Raw genomic sequence first — 12,547 nt, 5'->3', positions numbered from 1 at the left:
TGAGCAGTCATGAGCAGTGTGCCAAAAAGTTCAACTTTGTTTTCATCAAAACATGTTTTCCCACACGTATTGGGAAATTTCAATTGTGTTTTTGCTAAATGTTTTTCTTTGTAGGATAAGGCCTCCATCTTGCCTCCCTACGCCATAGCGCAGACATATGAAGTAGACGGTTATTGTTGTCGCATGTATTGAACTGCCAGTCTTCTTCTTCTTTTCCTTGCGGCTTGTCCCTTTAGGGGTCGCCACAGCGCGTCATCCTTTTCCATGTAAGCCTATCTCCCGCATCCTCCTCGAACACCAACTGCCCTCATGTCTTCCCTCACAACATCCATCAACCTTCTCTTTGGTCTTCCTCCAGCTCTCTTGCCTGGCAGCTCCATCCTCATCATCCTTCTTCCAATATACTCACTATTTCTCCTCTGGACGTGTCCAAACCATCGAAGTCTGCTCTCTCTAACTTTGTCTCCAAAACATAGAACCTTGGCTGTCCCTCTGATGAGCTCATTTCTAATTTTATCCAACCTCGCCACTCCGAGAGCGAACCTCAACATCTTCATTCCCGCCACCTCCAGCTCTGCTTCCTGTTGTGTCTTCAGTGCCACTGTCTCTAATCCTTCCATCATGGCTGGCCTCACCACTGTTTTATAAACTTTGCCCTTCATCCTAGCAGAGACTCTTCTGTCACGTAACACACCTGACACCTTCCTCCATCCGTTCCAACCTGCTTGGACCCGTTTCTTCACTTCCTGACCACACTCACCATTGCTCTGGATGGTTGACCCCAAGTATTTAAAGTCCTCCACCCTTGCTATCTCTTCTCCCTGGAGCCTCACTCTTCTCCCACCACCCCTCTCATTCATGCACATATATTCGGTCTTACTTCGGCTAATCTTCATTCTTCCGCTTTCCAGTGCATGCCTCCATCTTTCTAACTGTTCCCCCACCTGCTCCCTGCTCTCACTCACAATGTCACCTGCAAACATCATGGTCCACGGGGATTCCAGTCTAACCTCATCTGTCAGCCTATCCATCACCACTGCAAACAGGAAGGGGCTCAGGGCTGATCCCTGAAGCAGTCCCACCTCCACCTTAAATTCGTCTGTCACACCTACAGCACACCTCACTACTGTTCTGCTGCCCTCATACATGTCCTGTATTATTCTAACATACTTCTCTGCCACTCCAGACTTCCGCATGGAGTACCACAGTTCCTCTCTGGGTACTCTGTCATAGGCTTTCTCTAGATCCACAAAGACACAATGTAGCTCCTTCTGACCTTCTCTGTACTTTTCCATCAACATCCTCAAGGCAAATAATGCATCTGTGGTACTCTTTCTAGGCATGAAACCATACTGTTGCTCGCAAATACTCACTTCTGTCCTGAGTCTAGCCTCCACTACTCTTTCCCATAACTTCATTGTCTGGCTCATCAACTTTATTCATCTATAGTTCCCACACATCACCCTCGTTCTTAAAAATGGGCACCAGCACACTTTTCCTCCATTCCTCAAGCATCTTCTCACGTGCTAGAATTCTATTGAACTAGCTGGTCAAAAACTCCACAGCCACCTCTCCTAGATGCTTCCATACCTCCACAGGAATGTCATCAAGACCAACTGCCTTTCCATTTTTCCTCCTCTTTAATGCCTTTCAAACTTCCCCCTGACTAATCATTGGCACTTCCTGGTCCACCACACTCGCCTCTTCTACTCTCCCTTCTCTCTCATTTTCCTCATTCATCAACTCCTCAAAAGTATTCTTTCCATCTATCTAGTACAGTACTGGCACCAGTCAACACATTTCCATCTCTATCCTTAATCACCCTAACCTGTTGCACATCCTTCCCATCTCTATCCCTCTGTCTGGCCAGCCTGTATAGATCCTTTTCTCCTTCTTTAGTGTCCAACCTGCCATACATGTCATCATATGCCTCTTATTTGGCCTTTGCCAGCTCTACCTTTGCCCTGTGTCGCATCTCAATGTATTCCTTTCGCCTCTCCTCGGTCCTCTCAGTGTCCCACTTCTTCTTAGCTAACCCTTTTCCTTGTATGATTTCCTGTACTGTGAGGTTCCATCACCAAGTCTCCTTCTCTCCTTTCCCGCCAGAAGATACACCAAGTACTCTCCTGCCTGCCTCTCTGATCACCTTGGCTGCAGTGGTCCAGTCTTCTGTAAGCTCCTCCTGTCCACCGAGTGCCTGTCTCACGTCTTCCCGAAAAGCTGCACAACACTCGTCCTGTGTTCTCAGCTTCCACCACATGGTTCTCTGCTCTGCTTTTATCTTCCCAATCTTCCATCCCAATCACGCCCTTCCAGGTCTCACTGTCATTGCCCAAGTGAGCATTGAAGTCCTCCGGCAGAACGATGGAGTCCCTCTCTGAACTGCTGTTTGATGCATAGGCACAAACAACAGTCAGGACCCATCCACCCACCCAAAGGCAGTGGGAGGCTACCCTCTCGTCGACTGGGGTGAACCCCAACGTACAGGTGCCGAGCCAGGGGGCAATAAGTATACCCACACCTACCTCTCACCGTGGGCAACTCCAGAATGGAAGAGAGTCCAACCCCTCTCGAGAGGACTGGTACCAGAGCCCAAGCTGTGTGTGGAGGAGAGTCCGACTATATCTAGTCGGAACTTCTCGACCTCACACACCAGCTCGGGCTCCTTCCCTGCCAGAGAGGTGACATTCCACATCCCTAGAACCAGCTTCTGTAGCCGGGGATCAGATCGCCAAGGTCCTCACCTTTGGCCATTGCCCAGCTCGCACTGCACCCGACCCCTATGGCCCTTCCCACAAGTGGTGAGCCCATGGGAAGGGCGACCCATGTTACCCTTTCGTGCTGGGCGCGGCCTGGCTCCAGAGGGGGGCCCCGGCCCGGCCACCAGGTGCTCGCGTTCGAGCCCCACCTCCAAGCCTGGCTCCAGAGGGGGGCCCCGGTGACCCACGTCCGGGCAAGGGAAACCTAAATCCATTAATATTTTTCATCATAGGGGTCTTCCTTGTAACTCTTAAAACAATTACACATGCAGAAATACAGTACATCATTTCAAATACTAGTAGTAGTTATGCTTGCTTATAAGTTGTATTTTTCAATGCAATCCTGTTACTTAAACGTTCTTAGGCATGTAGAGGAAGAGAAAAAAAAAGTGAGTTTCATTGATCTCAGCAGAAACGACATCAAGTTAATTGCTCTGACCATTGGTGTAATTAACCTATGTATTCACCTGTTCCAATTCAACAGAATAATAACTTTGTGCTCCACTAAGCAGGCCCAGATTTCAAACTGAGTACCGGTAACTACATTTGTGAGTAAATTTACATGAAATCATTACTATTTAAGAATACAGTGTATACTATATTGTATATTATCTATATTTTTGTGTGGTGGTGTGCCATGAGATTTTTTAAATGTAAAATATGTGCATTGGCTCAATAAATGTTAGGAAACACCGCCGTAAAGGAAGACAATGAAGTACATAGTCTTCAAATCATCATAATTTCGCCTGATAAATGACATTTCACAACATTCACAAGAAATTTCCGACAGTACTGCAACTTGTTAAAAAGTTTTTTTCAAGTCATTCATTCTCCAGAAAATATTTCTCGGGTAAACAGAGAAGTGTGGGCTGGCAGGGTGTTGAGACGGCACGGCTGTTTCTAAAATAGCAGATGCTAATTATACATTTTAGGCATGTGCTGTGGCGGAAGATGCAAAGACGAGTTCAAGGGGGGGTGGCGGCGTCGGGATTTTGAATTAGTGCTAATTCACAAAAGCCTGCATGCTGTCACTGGCTGTCACGGGCCACGGGCGACGTCTTATTCTCCGTCCGAGTGCCGCTGTTACCGCAACTCTCCTTGAGCATGACCACCTGCTACACAGATCGCCACCAGAAGTCTAAACACACAGTGCAGACCAAACAACGCATAACTTTTTTTTTTCCACTGCTTTGTGACCCCTCTAACGGAGATAATGTGACGCCCTGGAGTTTGACGCATCTCACATTGCTGCCATCTGTGCCCCCTTTTTCACAGCCAGTGAAAACTGACCAGACTGTACTATCAGAGGCCGAAATCGCCGCCAAGTCACAGCATCATGCCATTACTCTTGCACGTTATAATGCTTGGCTGTGTCATTGAGATTCATTGTGGGTTTACAGCTCAACCGCGTAAGCTGGGCTCTGTTCAATGGGGATTTAACGCAACAACAGTAAAAGGCAATACATCACATGTGTATCTCTTCTTTAGTGTTTTTCCTCATTATCTTAGTGCTTACAAGAAAGATCAGGGTCAGTATGACTAGGAAGTGCCTTTGGTATCATCAGAATCACTTAGGTTTCATGAAAATGTAACGGAATAATCAAACTCTGAGCTCTTAGGTGGACAAATATTTATTTGCATTTTGCACACATACCAATACAATGATAAGTCTCTTAAAATGTGTTTCCTTCATTTTATACCTTTTTTTCCCCCATTGGATGCACATGATTGTATCATGTCCCACACACTGCTACGCTAACTACAGTGTGTGAAATAAGATGTTAAATGATACAAAATATATCATTTTAAAAATTAGATGGTTTTGTTGTCCGCAACAAATTATTTGCTAAATCAAATCATTTTTATTGCGTATATTCTATTTTCATAATCATATTTAACATTTTGCATGCGTCCCTGAAATTGTTGTCCACTGTCATTAAGGGGTTGCTGCCCCTTTAAGAAACCTTCGGATGTTTTCAGTGACATTACGGCCAGCATTTTGTCTTTCTTGAATGTAGGCTCAAACAGTGGATAGTTGCAGAATACAGTAAATATTTATATAAATATATATATATATTTATTTAAATATTTCGTAATTTTCCTCATATTATGTGTGTAGTTGGAGGTTGTCAAGCTTTGTATGTCCACTCTGTCATAGTGAAATATCAATTGCTATAAAAAGATTTTAGAAATTTAAAAGAGATGTGTTGAACAGTACACACTCAGTTTGCCAAATGTTGTTACAAAGGGAAAGTCCACCATGTGGTCATCAAATGCTAAGATTAGCCAAAAATGTCCACTCTGTCAGCAAGCTCACATATTCTGCTGTTTGCATGTACATTGACTGCTTGTAGTTAATTTTTTTTTTTTTTTAAAAAGCATGGAAGCTTAACCAATATGTATTTCCAAAAGCATAAAATCTGCTCCGTCAGTATAAACACAGCCATATCCAATATGGGAGTGAAATGTACATTGAAAGGTACATGGAAATAGACATTTAAACATATAATACATTCAAACCCCATATAAGGCATTAAATTGGCATTAGGCACTGGGGACCTGCGGTGTAAATCCAGCCTAAAAGAAACACACATGGTCCATCATGCTAAATTCAGATGATTTGGTGTATGGAGGATTTTATTTTCATCCATCCAATTTCTGAGCCGCTTCTCCTCACTAGGGTCGCGGTCGTGCTGGAGCCAATCCCAGCTATCATCGGGCAGGAGGCGGGGTACATCCTGAACTGGTTGCCAGCCAATCGCAGGGTACATACAAACAAACAACCATTTGCACTCACATTCACACCTACGGGCAATTTAGAGTCTTCAATTAACCTACCATGCATGTTTTGGGAATGTGGGAGGAAACTGGAGTGCCCGGAGAAAACCCACGCAGGCACAGGGAGAACATGCAAACTCCACACAGGCGGGGCCGGGGATTGAACCCGGGTCCCCAGAACTGTGAGGCTGATGCTCTAACCAGTCGTCCACCGTGCCGCTGGATTTTTTATTATTATTATTATTTTTTAATATCTCTGAGGGAGTAAATGCATCGGTGCGGTTTCAGCTTGACACCTTTGTGGCAGAAGATCCCGGATGCCCGTCTCCCACCCACCCTGGCAGTGAGGTAATACATACATGTGACTCACCTCGGGGCCTTTCATTAAACTGGTGCGCACATGCTCATTTTCACTGTGACTATTACTCAGCAGGCTGAAACTGCTACTGGAGTTCCCGGCACTGCCAGTCACATGTCTCAGTGTGTCTTTTGGTGGGGAGACAGGCCCAACTTCATTTGCTAATACTGTGTACATAGTTGTGAAACATTTTTAAAATGTATTTTTTTCATTCGAAATATTTTAGAAAATGGGCAAAAATATTGATTCGTTTTACTAAGTCATCTGATGTCCATGCTTTTCGTGTTCGCAAAGATTACTAGTTTGCTTTCCTGGGGGACTACGGAAATCAGAAAGCATTCACACTTTGAGAGGCTGAAATCTGAGGATTTGGACTTTTTAAAGTAATAATCAAATAATAATAAAAAAATAATAATAAAAAGAAAAACATGGTTTCAATTCCCTTCCATTTTGTGTGCAATAAGCTTGTTTATACTGATTTTTTTCTGACCATTGGACATTTAATTATCTGGCTACTTGCTGTATTCTTTACTGTCAATGTCTTTCAACTGAACCAGAGTTTGACAGTTTGGTAATTTAGTTCTTAACCACTACAGGGAACAGCAGTCGAATGAGAGGTTGATACAATGATGCCTTGAATTATGATTTTTCAGTAATCACACTGATATCTCGAATCATCTTCCCCCATTGAAATGCCATCGATCCGTGACAGCGTTCCAAAACAAAAACCAAACAGATAAAACTCGCACAACATACAATAATATCATAATTAAACAGAATGGAAAGAATTAAACATTTTCTGCATCGGGATACTTCAATGGGCATTGTGCTAATCCAGTTTGTGTGTGCCCTGGCCACCAGGGGGCAGTATGATACATACAAACATACTACATGTAGATCTGATGATGAAACACAGAAGACCCTCGAAAACCAAGATGCAGTAAAATGAGTTGTTTTTTGCAGCGATAGAGAATATACTGCATCCCTGAGAGTGTTATATTGTCTGTCTACATGTGTTGCTACTTCTTGTGTTCAAATATAGGTTGTTTTAAAGGTTTAATATGACATTAAAGCTAGTTTCGTTAGCCCACCTCTTGTGTTTTGCATTGTGTATAGCATTAAGCTATTAGACCATCATAAGACAAAGTTAATGGGGTTTGGTTGAATACACAGAGTGTAATGTTTTATTTGCTTTGTTTTATGTTTAGTTTTACAGTAAACTTCAAGTGGGCCTGGCAATGGACAGCTTGAAGCCTTTTTTTTTTTTGAACAACTTCACTATCTGCCAAATTGTTGCTTGTTGTGACGTTCGCTGCCATCCTAGCTAGTGCTCGCAACTCAGATTTTTTGCTAGCAAATAAAAACAAAAAAACAGCAAAGCGATGATTCGCATCTGGAAAAACTCGGGTCGCTCGTAGGTCAATGTACCACTGTCAAATGGTTGTTTATGCCCTTTGGTTCTCTCTAATCTGTGTTTCTCTTGAAAAAAAAAAAAGAGAGACAAACATTTGGACAGCCAAGTGCCAAATGGTTAATTGGTTTAACAATTTGTTAAACAAGTCGCTGGCGCCGCTCCAAAACAGGCCATCAAACTATGCAGGAGGAAAAGCCCAGATTCTCCTCAGGTGGGCCAACAAGTCCATGGCAGCGGATCAACTTGCCTGTACGGTCTGTGTCGGGTTCCCCCTCCCCCATGCGTACACGCAGCACCACCACGTACAGGAACAGACGACCGACATGGGGGGGAATTTAATCAAGCATTTTCATGGGGGGGAAAAATTGATTCAGTAATGAAACCATTGCCAAACATTTCTCCGTGTCAAAGATCTATAAACTGCAAATTGGATTTTAATACAAGATGCCCATGTGATCTTTTTTAATAGTGAGATGATACAATTGCTGTCTTTCCTTTCATTTAGTATTACTGTAGTGCCAAGGCAATTAACTCATCTGTTTAAAAAAAAGTATTAATTATCATATCAATTAAGTAGTTTATCATGCTCAAGTGGCAAAGTGGGATTTTTAGACTGTTCCAATTTTAATTATGTGATGAAGACTCATTAAGTGAAAAATAAATTCTCCATTCAGTAAAATTAATCAGTACAGTTGTTGAAAAGAGTAGTAATAGTAAAACGCTTCTATCAGTCCGCACTGTAACTAATTAGAAAGCTATCAGTGTAGATATAAAGAAAAATCAAATTTTTTTTAGAAACCACGTCGGTATTTTTTGGGACAGTAAGTTAAAAATGACTTGGATAATTATTCCATTGGGTTCACAATATGAAATTATGAATATAGTTGAAGGACCTTTCCAATGCTGTGAACATTGCCACTAACTCCATAATTCTGGACTTGATGTGGATGATGATGGAAATGATGTCTGCAGAACAAATTCCGCCCAAAATAGACTCAGTTGTCATTTTAGGCTTGTTTTCTGATGACATATTTGATTTTCAGCCAGATTTTGCCCCCACCCACCCGCATTAAGGTCCAAAGCTTCTTGGGCCTGTTGACGTCAGCGAAAGAGATACGGCCTAGTACATGTTCTGCAGCTTAATTGTCATCTGCAGTATATTGAAAGTCTGGATGTTATTTTAAGACAATAACGAGCGAAAATAGTGAGGTTAGATAGATTTGAGTAGGCTTGTTTTGTTCAAATCGATCGCTGTAATGCTTCATTGCAGAAGCAAGGCAGCGCGTGAGGTTAAGTGCGTGGAGATGAATTTCCACCTATATACAGTAGACAGGTTTTCTCAGCGCAATGTTGTATTGATTGCATCGCTCACCTTTGTAAAAGAGTTTGGGAAGATGACTGAATGGGTGGCAATAATGGGGAAATACCAGTATTTTCAGGGTAATCGCACGCAGCAACATATTGAGGGGAAAAAAAGAACTATGAACGAGTTCATTTTCGGAACGGTGAACTTAACTTTCCCAGCACTGCCGCTTATCCTGTTCAGAGTCAAGGGGAGCTGGAGCTCACGGGCAGACTACACCCTGGACTGGCTGCCAGTCAATCACATCACACTAGCTCTTACACGCACATTATCACTGAGATGGAACTGAACCATCGCTGCCTGCACAGAAGTCAGGCGAATGAACCATTACACCATCAGTGACCTTTTGTATATATTCATTACAGACAGCTGCGGTTACATTATTGGTCTGCAACTGGAGGATAACACGCTGAACTGGAAAGATCAATAACCACTGTGGTGTTTGTACTGTAAAAGTACAAATGGGTTTCCCCCTTATCGTTTCCAAGAAGCACATTCACCCCCGAAAGGTTGTGGTTTGCCCAACTCAGTACACGAGAGAGTCTAAAACAATCAGTTACACTGGTGGTTTCAAACAAAAGGATGTTTAAAAAAAAAAGAGTGATGTCAAAGAGGGAAAATCCTGAGGATGAATTAGTCATGACCGCTATCTACATGTGGGGCAGGCGAGACATGAAATATTAACTTAGCATCTGACTTTAAGGCAAAAGCAACTCCTGACGAGTCAAACGCTCTGCGATCCGGGGCTGAAAGAAGCGCACACTTCTGCCAGCAATACACACCGCCAGTCGGCGCAGGACTTGCGAGCGGGAGTTGACGTAATGCGCCACAGAGCGTCCCCTCGTTTGCGCGGATGTATAAAAAAAAATTGCATGCAGATAAGGCCACACAACCCCATCAGGCGCTGGACTTCTCTTTGTACATGCCCAATTTCTGGAGAGGAGATCATCAGATAGCAGCGGACTCACTTTTAGAAAATCTTTCAAGTGTTGGACAATGATGTCATCTATCCGTGTGCGCTTGCAATATGCAAATGCAGACAATACTACACAGTAGAGTAGTTGCAATATGAGCGAGCATGTCTCCTCTTTTACCATGGAAACCAGAAACCACGTACACACACACACACACACACACACACACACAGGGGAAGCAATTGCCATGGCAGCCAACGCCGTGGCGACCAAAAGCTTCCTGCGACCACACCGATTCAATCAGCAGCAAATTGCACTCTCAATCTCAAAGCCGGTGTCCATCACCTCTCCTCACATTCTTTGCACACAGTCTTGTTTTCTCAAACAATTACCTTTTAGCAGAACAGGTCTTGAGGCTCTCGTTTCAGGCGGTGACAAGCGGCGAAGAAGCTCCTGCAGGGATCCCCGTGAGAAGCCCGAAGGATGCTGCTGAACCGGCGAGGCGTCTCACACATGAAGCCAGAGCAGCAGATTGGAATGGGGAGGGGAGGAAATATATAAAAAAATAAAAAGCAAAAAGAAGCAGGAGTGGGGGTTGCTGGAACATCAGCAAGAGCATTACATCATAGGCTGCGCTCAGCAAAAGGACGGGGAGAGGAGTGGACGGAGGACAGGAGGAGGCACTCCTTTGGAGCCGCTCCAAATTCAATTTGTGCGATCTGATAACTGTGAAATGCCCTCAGTGGGCATAAGCGGACCAGTGGATGAATTAGATCACCTGTGAGGTTTGCTGTCACAATGGATTTCATATGATGCGTGTCCAAGGGATATCATTGCGTGACCGGTGGTTACTTTGTAGTGCTCGCAAAGCATGCAGATAATCAACCTCTGAATAAGGTCATTTGGAGATCTCCTGCCATGGCAGCAAGCAAAGGAGAATAGTTGTAAGGGGTTAGTATATTTGGCACTGCTGTCAAACTCACAGTCTCACTTAACCGTTGAAATATGAATTACGGCCCACGTTCCGTTTCCCTTGCGAACAATTTACCCCACGCAACATCATCTTTTCAACTGCCACTTCACACATTCAAAGTACGGCGGTAGTGAAGAAGGCTAAAATTGTCATTTGAGCCATTTAGCCTGTGCTTTCAATCACTCTGCCTCAGTCAGACGACATGTAATGGCTTCTACCTCCGGGAAGTAGGGCTATCGTGGATTGCGTACTGGAGAAACAGCACATTGACCTGTAAGATGTAGGGGACCTCGACAGTAGCCAACAGGGAAAAAAAAATCGCTCCAATAACAAGTTGCTGTTTTTCGAGTCCAAGTCATTCACACATTTTTTTTCTGTTGTGGGGCTCGAATCCTCCAACTCCAAAGCCCAGGTTTTTACAGACTTAGCTACTGCTGCCCAAAGGTCAGTCAGAAGTGGGATTCAACCTTCAAGTCTTGCTGATCTGCTATCATTCCATTTCGCGTCACAATCACGGAGTCTGCGGATTTCACAACTAAATATCGAACATTTAATTCATTCATTCATTCATCTTCCGTTCCGCTTCTCCTCACTAGGGTCGCAGGCGTGCTGGAGCCTATCCCAGCTATCTTCGGGCGGGAGGCGGAGGACACCCTGAACCGGTTGCCAGCCAATCGCAGGGCACATAGAAACAAACAACCATTCACACTCACATTCACACCTTTGGGCAATTTAGAGTCTTCAATTAACCTACCCTGCATATTTTTGGGATGTGGGTGGAAAGCGGAGTACCCGGAGGAAACCCACGCAGGCATGGGGAGAACATGCAAACTCCACACAGGCGGGGTCGGGATTTGAACCCCCGGTCCTCAGAACTGTGAGGCAGATGTGCAAACCAGTTTTCCAACATTTAATATTTACGATTATTATCACGGAGGAGGAAAAATCGCTTTTAACACCTCACACCGCACCATAATCGCTCAGGATACATTTTTAGAGACATCTGATAATCGGGTCTTTGCCGACTTCGATCACAAGGGTGGGAAAATGCTTAAATTTGGCTTGATTGTCACAACACCGTGGTCTACAAACCATTACGATATGCACGTAGCGGGCAGCGTATCCCGTGAGGTTACAAACACAAAGCAAACAGTATGTCAACTGAAGCTAATACATTTTCTTTTTCTGAGCGCTCATTTGCATTTATCTGTTTATTCATATTTCATACCAAGGCAGAAGCAAGCTTCAATGAAGCACTTGAGCGGTTTGAATAGTGTCGCTAATGCACGGGTCAACGAGATCACTGTTTGTTTAACAAATGATAGTAACCCACTGTGTAAACCTTACACGGTGCACTCACCAGTCACAACATTAGGGACACCTGAACAATTTAATGTGATCAAATACAAATACAATGGTCCGAGTTTAATGAATTTTCTGACCACACTCTTAACTCGAAACACTAACATCTCAAATCAACTTCCATGCATCCATTTTCTTTACCGCTTATCCTCACTAGGGTCGCGGGCTGCTGGAGCCTATCCCAGCTATCATCGGCCGTGAGGCGGGGTACACCCTGAACCGGTCGCCAGCCAATCGCAGGGCACATAGAAACAAACAACCATTCGCACTCACATTCACACTTACTGGTAATTTAGAGCCTTCCACGCATGTTTTTGGGATGTGGGAGGAAACCTAAGCACGGGGAGAACATGCAAACTCCACACAGGCGGGGCCGGGATTTGAACCGCGGTCCTCAGAACTGTGAGGTAGATGTGCTTACCAGTCATCCACCGTGCCGGCCTCAAATCAACTTTTACCATTAAAGTGCCAGCTCGTAAGGAAAATGCTCAATTGATTGACACAGTCAGAAAGTTGTTATATCGTACTTCATTTGCTAGAGGTGGACAAAATATTAGAAACAGCTGTCAGTATGATGCAACTCAGTTGCAAACTACAACCTTAAGAGTAAACATGGTTTTGAATTC

This window comes from Phycodurus eques, chromosome 5 (genome assembly GCF_024500275.1).
Source record: "Phycodurus eques isolate BA_2022a chromosome 5, UOR_Pequ_1.1, whole genome shotgun sequence".
Lineage (NCBI taxonomy): Eukaryota > Metazoa > Chordata > Actinopteri > Syngnathiformes > Syngnathidae > Phycodurus > Phycodurus eques.
Note: the sequence above shows the minus strand (reverse complement) of the source record.